Source organism: Hyla sarda, chromosome 1, assembly GCF_029499605.1.
Source record: "Hyla sarda isolate aHylSar1 chromosome 1, aHylSar1.hap1, whole genome shotgun sequence".
Taxonomy (NCBI): domain Eukaryota; kingdom Metazoa; phylum Chordata; class Amphibia; order Anura; family Hylidae; genus Hyla; species Hyla sarda.
In genome coordinates, this window is record NC_079189.1 from 401000714 (window position 1) to 401011626 (window position 10913).

Sequence of the window (10913 nt, forward strand, 5' to 3'; positions counted from 1 at the left end):
AGTCTGCGCGTAGAGGCCGACTGTTTGAATTATTTTCCCGTCAAGGGTCCCATTGTTCATGTATGCACCGTACTATGTGCGCAGATTGATAGTGTACTCTGGCAGTCATCGTAGATACGTATGTCTGCGCAACACTTGTATGCGCAGCCTGTAAATTCCCTGCAGCAAACGGTAATGTTATCACATCATTATGTCTTCTTATCTGTTATATATTAAAGACATTTATCACTATGTGTTGATCACTTGTTGTTACTAATGAGAACAGTGTAATGGGCTACACTTGTCCTCCCTTCGCCAAAGAGAGCAGGGGGAGGGGGGGTGAGCCTGCATTTGCAGAGCCCTGCTTGTCCTCACTGCTCAGAGCACTGATTGTCCTCACTGCTCAGAGCACCGCTTGTCCTCACTGTTCAGATCCCTGCTTGCCCTCACAGCGAAGAGTGCCATTTGTCCTCACAGCATAGATCGCCGCTTGTCCTCAGTGTACAGAGCCTTGCTTGTCCTCACTGCTCAGAGCAATGCTTGTCCTCACTGCACAGAGCACCGCTTGTCCTCACTGCTCAGATCCCTGCTTGTCCTCACAGCACAGAGCGCCGCTTGTCCTCACAGCATAGATCGCCGCTTGTCCTCACAGCACAGAGTGCCTCTTGTCCTCACAGCACAGATTGCCGCTTGTCCTCAGTGTACAGAACGCCGCTTGTCCTCACAGCAGAGCCCCGCTTGTCCTCATAGCACAGAGCCCTGCTTGTCCTCACAGCACAGAGACCTGCTTGTCCTCACAGCACAGAGCCCTGCTTGTCCTCACAGCATAGAGCTCCACTTGTCCTCACAGCACAGAGCCCCACTAGTCCTAATAGCACGGAGCCCCGCTTGTCCTCACAACACAGAGCACCGATTGTCCTCACAGCACAGATCGCCGCTTGTCCTCACTGCACAGAGTCCTGCTTGTCCTCACAGCACAGATCGCCGCTTGTCCTCACAGCACAGATCGCAGCTTGTCCTCACAGCACAGATTGCCGCATGTCCTCACAGCACAGATCGCCGCTTGTCCTCACAGCACAGATAGCCGCTTGTCCTCAGTGTACAGGGCCCCACTTGTCCTCACTGCTCAGAGCCCTGCTTGTCCTCACTGCTCAGAGCCCTGCTTGTCCTCACTGCACAGAGCCCTGCGGGGTATGCGTGTGAGCACAGCGCTCCCACCTGTCTGATTGACAGGCAGGAAGCTGCGCTGATGCTTAGCCAGCAGTCTGCGATTTCGGACTCATTGCCAGGCTGGCGTGAGTCCGAAATCAATGCAAAAGCTTGTGGCCAGGGAGTCCTAGGGAGACCCCTAGTGGCCACATTTCAAAACATAAAAAGACATACAAGGAAGCATTTTTTTTTTTTTTTATAAAATCTTATTAAAAAGTTGTTTAATATGGAATTATCTAAAACATATAAAAAAAAATATTTGATGACAGGTACTCTTTAAGTATTTTCTATGAACTTAGATATTCACCTATGCAATAACCCAGAGAAAGAGAATATGGAATAAAAGAGGAGCTGGTGGAATGAAGGGGGTTGTAGTCCTGACTTTGACATGGTCTGGTTCAAAATGCTCACAGTTCCTGGAATAGTTTCACCAGAACTCTGTCATGCCCCCTCCCATTGACTTGCATTGAGGGGGCGTGGTCATGACATCACAAGGGGCATGGCCAACCCCCGCAGTGCGAACACAGCATTCAGAACATTTAGTTTTAAATGCTGGCCAGTGGAGTATGCCTTTAAGGGTGTCTAATGAACTACATACAGTTCACTATGTTCAATGGGCTAGCCATTAGTACACTGCATTTGTCACTATCCTTGTTATGTCTTGCATTTATTTATTGTTGATAATACAATTTGGCAGCACTGGTTTATATCTTTTTACTGGTCAAACAAAATGGAGACTGAACAAGAAACCAAAGAGGTTTTTTTTTACATATGTGACAAACAAGATAAAAATAACCGACAATACATAACAATCCTGATGTATCTTTGCGATGTAGACCAAAACATGATATAAATAGGGTCTTTATCATGTGTTCTTTTAAAACAAAAACCACAACACCATTGTGAACAGAGTGTTGGACAATGCAGCTAAACTGGGCCCATTGATCACTTCTATATGTTGATTAAAAAAAAGAGCTGAAAAGCAGCCAAGCATCTATTTCTGAAGATAAATAACATGTAAGCATACTTTCATATAATAAAACCACAACTGCACCTGGCTTTATGCAATGTGATGAATCTATTAAGTTTGTTTTTTGCAGTATTATGTATCACTGTGTTATTTCCAGGCACAGTGGCAAACATCTGCAGACTTCTTGTAAAAAACTACCATTTAATTAGAACAATAATAATTCACTATCCAAAGAGAGTGTACAGCATGGGTGTCCAACATGCGGCCCACAATGAATATATTTGCTACCTGGACATCCCTGTGTCCCGAAAGATGTTTTCGGGACACAGGGATGCCCCCGTCAATTCTCCGCGGCCCCACATTAAGTTTAAAAATGCCGGAGCCGCCAGGAGATAGGGCAAGCCAGGATGTCACTGACTTCCCATACGTGCGCCCATAGCAACGGAGGCGCGGAGGAGCAGAACATGGAGGTGGAAGACGCGCGCTGGCCAGCATGGTAAGTGACCAGCGGCACGTCAGCTTCGGTGATCAGACCACCGCTCCTCCGGTCTCGGGACCTACAACTATGGCTGGACCGGAGGAGTGGTGGTCAGAGCACTGAAGTGGGTCAGTACACAGGAATACAGCCTCCAGCCATACAGTGTATATGGCTGGAGGCTGTATGTCTGTGGGGGAACATACTGCACCCAATGTGGAGGAACTATACTGCACCTAATGTGGGGGAACATACTGCACCTAATGTGGGGGAACTATACTGCATCTAATGTGGGGGAACTATACTGCACCTAATGTGAGGAACTATACTGCACCTAATGTGGGGAACTATACTGCACCTAATGTGGGGGAACTATACTGCACCTAATGTGGGGGAACTATACTGCACCTAATGTGAGGGGAACTATACTGCACCTAATGTGGGGGGAACTATACTGCACCTAATGTGGGGGGACTGTACTGCACCTAATGTGGGGGGACTGTACTACACCTAATGTGGGGGGACTATACTGCACCTAATGTGGGGGAGCTATACTGCACCTAATGTGGGGGAACTGTACTGCACCTAATGTGGGGGACTATACTGCACCTAATGTGGGGGAACTGTACCTAATGTGAGGGAACTGTACTGCACCTAATGTGGGGGAACTGTACTGCACCTAATGTGGGGGAACTGTACTGCGCACCTAATGTGGGGGAACTGTACTGCGCACCTAATGTGGGGGAACTGTACTGCGCACCTAATGTGGGGGAACTGTACTGCGCACCTAATGTACTTCACCTAATGTGGGGGGACTGTACTGCCCCCTAATGTGGGGGAACTGTACTGCGCACCTAATGTGGGGGAACTGTACTGCGCACCTAATGTGGGGGAACTGTACTGCGCACCTAATGTGGGGGAACTGTACTGCGCACCTAATGAGGGGAAACTGTACTGGGCACCTAATGTGGGGGAACTGTACTGGGCACCTAATGTGGGGGAACTGTACTGGGCACCTAATGTGGGGGAACTGTACTGGGCACCTAATGTGGGGGAACTGTACTGGGCACCTAATGTGGGGGAACTGTACTGGGCTCCGAATGTGGGGGCCTCGTATTGACATTCGCTCACGTCACGCTCCCAGAATTCAAGGGCCAGCATTATTAAATCCTTTTTTGGATGCGGCCCACATAAACTTAAACCTTGTTTTTTTGGCCCATGTTAGCCTTTGAGTTTGACATGCTTGGTGTACAGGGAGGCACTTGTGGATGCAACAGCATTTTATTTAGGTCTGGTCACAGGATACAACAGAGGCCAACGGGCCGTTTCTCGCTCACATGCGCTTAATCATTGTCATTGTTAATGATTGTCTTTCCTATATAAAAAAAAACCCGCAGTTACAAATTAATGCATGTAACACATAACCGTTCTTACAGGTAATGACATTTCTAACTAAAATGGTTTCTCCCCCTAATCTCACTTGCTTAGTGGCATACAAGTGATGGAAAAAACTACACTGTCCACACTTGTGGTTACCCTGCGGTAGTTGTTTTTTTTTTACCAATCACCATCACTGTCCTTATCTTTTTGTTAAGTCAGTGTGTTCTTAACTAATATGTCAAGTACATTTTTTGTTCTTCTGAAATTTTTTTTAAATACTGTTACAAATCACTTTATCCAATTTTTTTTTAATACTGTTACAAATCACTTTATCCATAGGACTGTAGTCAAAAGAAAATTAAAACACTTTATTAGGTATTTTACTACTAGGGGATTTTTTACCTCTATCTGCATGGAACCCTCTTTTCGATTTCTTAGATTGTTTAGGGAACCCCCTATTAGATAATCGCTCACATAATTCTTTAGCCTATGCTAAAAATACCTCTTCACTTGTGTTAATACACCTCAATCTCAACATTTGTCCAAATGGGATTGCTCTTTTTATGTGTTGCGGATGATAGCTATCATACCTTAATAAAGCATTGGTGGCAGTAGGTTTATGATAACCCTCTACAGTTAGTTGCTCATTTCTCACTATTAATTGTACATAAAGAAACACTACATTGTACTTATTAAAAATACTTCTGTTCTGATTTCTGAGTTCTGATTTAAATACATCACAACGTCATGGAATTGTTCTGGTGGGCCCGACAACACTACCAAAATATCATCTATGTAACGAACGTAGAGAGACAAAAATAGTTTAAATGGATTATTCATCAAAAACACAAGTTTCTCCTCCAGGTGGAAAACAAATGTTTTCAAATCAACTGGTGCCAGAAAGTTACACAGATTTGTAAATTACTTCTATTTAAAAATCTGAAGCCTCCCAGTACTTATTAGCTGCTGTATACTGCAGAGAAATGTGTCAAGTTCTCTCTAGTCTGACAACAGCGCTCTCTGCTGACACCTCTGTCCGTGTCAGGAACTGTCCAGATTAGAAGCATATCCCCATAGAAAACCTGTCCTGCTCTTTACAGTTACTGACATGAACAGAGGTGTCAGCAGAGAGCATTGTTTTCAGACTGGAAAGAACTTGACAAATTTCTCTGAAGTATATCTGTAGTATACAGCAGCTGATAAGTACTATAGGGGTTAAGATATTTTAATAGAAGTAACTTACAAATCTATTTAATTTTATGGCACCAGTTGATTTGAAAATTTTTCTTACTACCGGAGTTCCCCTTTAAGGAGAGTGTGTGTGTGGAGAAGAGGTCAGTGTGGAGAGGTGTCAGTTAGTGGAGTGCTGTACAGAGTAAAGAGGAGTCGTAGAGTCTGAGTCAAAGTTCTGCAGGTGAGCAACAACACTACCTACAGGCGTTTCGCTGTCCAGGAAAAGTCCAAGTCCTAAGTTGCGAGGAGAAGAAGAAAAATTGCTGATAAGAGGCCCATAGCACAAGTTAGGAATCAGAGTAGAAAGCCTCAGACAGCTTCGGTCTAAAAAGTCTAAAGTCCAAGCCTGGCGGTAAGCTAATTCTGTGGATGCACTGTAGTGAGTCTCAAGTTAGTGTCAGTTGTCTCAAGTTTAAAGCCTAACTTCTAAAGTCTAAATTCTCCAGTAAAGAAGTCCAGTCAAGTCCATTTACATAAAAAAGTGAAGTACCAGTGTGCCTAGCCAGTTCACTACTGACTACCTTTGCATCTCTCTGTACTACCGTGCTGTGGAAAGACTGTATTGGTATGGTTATAACATCTGTCTGCAATTTTCCTCAGTAAACTTCTCAGTGGTTCTCTGTAACCTTGCATCTGGTGTCTATATTGCCCAGGGAGTGGCCCAGGAGAACTGCTTTACCTTGAAGCATGGTGGTAATGCTACTGTGGCGTCACAAATGATTGTCTGTCTGTTCACTGCACCCCAACACTAACACTACAACATGCATCAATGAATCAGTAGTGAAATGTGAAACACCTAAATGATGTTTGTGTATTTTTTACCTTTGAGTGACATTCTTGGCTCAGTGGCAGGTTTTATAAATCACAGCAAGCTCCTGCAGTGTTTTTTTTTCCTGATTTTGTGAATTCAGGAGGTTGAAAAAGAATGCTTGTGTAATTGTGTGTTTTTCCTGGTGTTTTTTATGCATTTTGACTTGTAATAAGAAAAACTCAAGAACAAGAGCACCTCAAAAAAATCACATATACTAATACACACTATTTGGAGGGAGAAATTCCACAAACTATGGAGGGCAAATCATGGAGGACAGGTGGAAAAACCCAAACAAAAGTTTCCTTTTGGCACTTTTTACTGTTAAAGCTGGTGGCAATCCAGGCCTCTTCCTTGGCAAAAAAAAGTATTTCTATTCCATGACAAAATGGTAATATATGGTGGTATCTAGCTCTCTGCCCTCTAAGATTTGGCTTACCTCTATACCATGCAGCTTTACTTTTACCTCTATTGAGAGGCTTAAGGTTACCTATTGGACCATTGATATTATCATCAAGAGGAAGAGGGTACAATTTTTCCCAGTTAACTGCAAGACCGGATAATATTCCAAATCTCTCAATGCTAGTAATAATTTCTCCCACTGTCTCCTCAGGCTTATTGATAAATAGTAAAATGCAGGGTCAGGTCTATTATGGGACTCAGTGGGACCATTGGTGCCAGGCAGCACTTTTTTTGTTTTTGTGCCCCCTTTTTTTGTTTTTGTGCCACCCAGATCCATGGTAAGGCCAGCCCTACTGCTGCGCCGCTGCTCACTGTTCTAAAGTGGCTGCGACGCCGGGGCAGCCCGAGCTGTTTAATAGCACAGTGGGCACTTTAAGGCAGTGAGCCTGTGGCCGGCCGGCCCGGGTCTGACAAGAGACTCGTCAGGCACCGCCAGAAAGAGTGTGTCTATGTGTATGTCCGTGTGTGGGTCTTTGTGTGTGTGTGTCTGTGTGTGTCTCTGTGTCGGGGGGGGGGGGGGGGGGGTCTGAGCTACCTAATGTGGGGAAACTATGCTACCTAATGTGAGGAAACTGCTACCTAATGTGAGGAAACTATGCTACCTAATGTAGGGAAACTATGCTACCTAATGTGGGGAAACTATGCTGCCTAATGTGGGGAAACTGCTACCTAATGTGGGGAAACTGCTACCTAATGTGGGAAACTGCTACCTAATGTGGGGAAACTATGCTATCTAATGTGGGGAAACTATGCTACCTAATGTGGGGAAACAATGATACCTAATGTGGGGAATCTATGCTACCTTATGTGGGGAATCTATGCTACCTCATGTGGGTAATCTATGCTACTTAATGTGGGGAAACTATGCTGCCTATCTAATGTGGGGAAACTATGCTGCCTATCTACTATGCTGCTTATCTAATGTGGGGAAACTATGCTTCCTACCTAATGTGGGGGAACTGCTGCCTACCTAATTCTTTCACTCTTGGACCCAGGCAGCACAATGTCTTGGGGCGGCCCTGGTAAAATGTAATTGGCATAGCAGATTACTTCATATGCCTAATTCATTGTAACAAAAGTGAGTTTTCAATGTTTCTGGCACTTATTTACTTAGGGGTAACAACGTCACCTTCTGCACTGAACACTCTCTCTCTCTGATGTTACACTGGAGGATGGACAAGACGGAACACCCATGGCAAACTGGGTATGCTATGGCCAATGGTCTAATCTGGTGACCCAGAAGTCTATGGGATCTGGGCGAATGGTGTCTGCTAGAAAAAAGGCACTGCTTAGTTATGCATCAACTTGGTTGTTCAGATGGTGGTGAGCATCCCTTTAGTGATGATTCAACTTAGGTTGGCATACTTGGTATAAAAACTTAGTCAACAGTAGAGATGAGCTACTTGCCGAACTTATTCAAAATCTTTGGTTCGCACACTTGCACCAAAATAAGCCCCAAACACTTTCTAACACAGCCTAACAGCTGTGAAGCTCTCTTTAACAATGCTAAATATGTATTTGAGTGTTTTTTAAGGCTAATTTATGGCAATATGTGGTAACCAATTGTAACCAACAGCTTCTTGAATGCACTGGTGGATTTTGAGGCTTATTCACACTATAATAGAGAGGCATAATTTATCCCTGGTTGTCTGCACAAACCTGCCGGTCTTAAAATGAACACGGAGGTATCGGAGGCCACAGTGTTTTTTTCCAAGCGTTAAAAACAATATTACTTTTTGAGAGTAGCAAGAACTTTTTAGTCTGTTAAGCAAAGAAGATGGCACAGATTTCTCCAGCCGTTCAAAAAATTATCCCTTTTTGAGAGTAGCTACAGAATTGGTGGACTGTAATAGCCAGTGCACAGCAGGAGGGGGCGTACTGGTGTTACTGGTATCAGCCAGCAAACAGCAGGATGTGGCGGACTGGTGTTACTGACATCAACCAGCGGACAACAAGGGTGGTGGTAGTACTGTGTAATCAGTGTCATTTGACACAGATTTTTTCCGAATTTTGCCAGCCAGACAACCCAGGCCTTAACAGATGTGTATCACACTGAAACCAGGCACAATTATATTCCAGGAATGTTTGACAGCAAGATCTAGCACCTGACCTAGACAAGTTTGCCCCAGCCATGAGGGCCAGGCCTGGCTGAAAGTAACAGGTTCAAAAAATATTTTTTGTCAATCCAGGCACAAGTACGGACCAGAAATGGACCTTTAGAAAGCGTTCTTGGAGACGTGAAACTGTTGGTGTTTGTGCTCCTCTCTATCTGAGACCTGCTATGAGGCAATAAAGAAGCAGATTTTATTTGCAAGATTCCTGAGTGCCGCCTGCTATTTCTCTTACTATTCACTATACATGGTCTTACTTTATTTGAGCACCGGATCGCTGTATTGAAGAGGCAGACTCTATAAATCTCTATGATCTACAGTGGGGCAAAAAAATATTTAGTCAGCCACCAATTGTGCAAGTTCTCCCACTTAAAAAGATGAGAGGCCTGTAATTTTCATCATAGGTAAACCTCAACTATGAGAGACATAATGAGAAAAAAAATCCATAAAATCACATTGTCTGATTTTTAAAGAATTTATTTGCAAATTATGGTGGAAAATAAGTATTTGGTCAATAACAAAAGTTAATCTCAATACTTTGTTATATACCCTTTGTTGGCAATGACAGAGGTCAAACGTTTTCTCTAAGTCTTCACAAAGTTTTCACACACTGTTGCTGGTATTTTTGCCCATTCCTCCATGCAGATGTTCTCTAGAGCAGTGATGTTTTGGGGCTGGCGCTTGGCAACACGGACTTTCAACTCCCTCCAAAGGTTTTCTATGGGGTTGAGATCTGGAGACTGGCTAGGCCACTCCAAAACCTTGAAATGCTTCTTACAAAGCCACTCCTTTCTTGCCCGGGCGGTGTGTTTGGGATCATTGTAGTGTATTACTGATGGTAGCCTTTGGTCATTTACTGGGATTTTTGCTCAACGTTCTTGTGATCATTTTGACACCACAGGGTAAGATCTTACATGGAGACTGTTAGGATTCGGCAGGCTGGATGTGGATCCTCTGTATCAGCGAGGGATTGGTGTGGACCGTACCAGTGGAACGGTTCTAAGCTGCTACTGGTATTCACCAGAGCCAGCCGCAAAGCGGGATGGTCTTGCTGCGGCGGTAGCAACCAGGTCGTATCCACCGGTAACGGCTCAACCTCGCTGACTGCTGAGAAGGCGTGGGACAGAAAGACTAGACAGAGGCGAGGTCAGACGTAGCAGAAGGTCAGGGCAGGGGGCAAGGTTCGTAGTCAATGGTGATAGCAGAAGGTCTGGAAACACTGGTATGGCAAACACAGGAAACGCTTTCTCTAGGCACAAGGCAACAAGATCCGGCAATACTGGGAAGGGGAAGTGAGGTTATATAGAGCAATGAGCAGGTGGAAGCTAATACAGTGATTGGGCCAGGCACCAATCAGTGGTGCACTGGCCCTTCAAATCTTAGAGAGCTGGCTCGCGCCCTAGAGAGCGGAGCCGCGCGCGCCAGGACGTGACAGCCGGGGACCGGGACAGGTAAGTGGATTGGGATACGATCCGCGAGCGGGCGCGTCCCGCTATGCGAATCGCATCCCCGTCGGCAATGTCAGTGCAGCGCTCCCGGTCAGCGGGTCTGACCGGGGCGCTGCAGAGAGGAGAACGCCGTGAGCGCTCCGGGGAGGAGCAGCGACCCGGAGCGCTCGGCGTAACAGTACCCCCCCTTAGGTCTCCCCCTCTCTTTGTCTGCTTGTCCCTTCATAGGAGACGAGGCCATTGGGGGAGATTCTTGAGTTTCCTTCCGGAAGGCAGAGAAGTCCTGGGTAACTTCAACACTGGCAGGCAATCCAGAAGAAGTGGGAAGGGGGAGGGGGGGCAGAGGGTGAAGCTTGCCACGGGGCAGAGTGTTACCAGGAAGGGGGCTATGAGGAGGCAAAATCCCAGCTTGCTTTTTGCCGAAAATATCCTGGCAAGCCTTGGGCGGAGTCGGTATGGGTGGCACCTCAGGAGTTAGACAAGTGGGAGCAGATGTGATGCATCGTTTGTGGCAAGATGAACCCCAATTCTTGATCTATCCGGTGGTCCAGTCAAGGGTAGGAGAATGATGTTGGAGCCATGGCAGACCGAGGAGGACTGCAGAGGTGCAGTTGGGCAGAACAAAAAATTCGATTTTTTTCGTGATGCAGTCCAATGCTCATAAGCAGGGGTTCTGTGCGGTAACGCACAGTGCAGTCCAATTTTACTCCTTTGACCGAAGAAATGTAGAGCGGCTTGATGAGACGGGTCACATGGATGCTGAACCTATTAAAAAAAGAGGCCAAAATAAAATTTCCCGCAGAACCAGAGTCCAAGAAGGCCACAGCTGAGAAGGAAG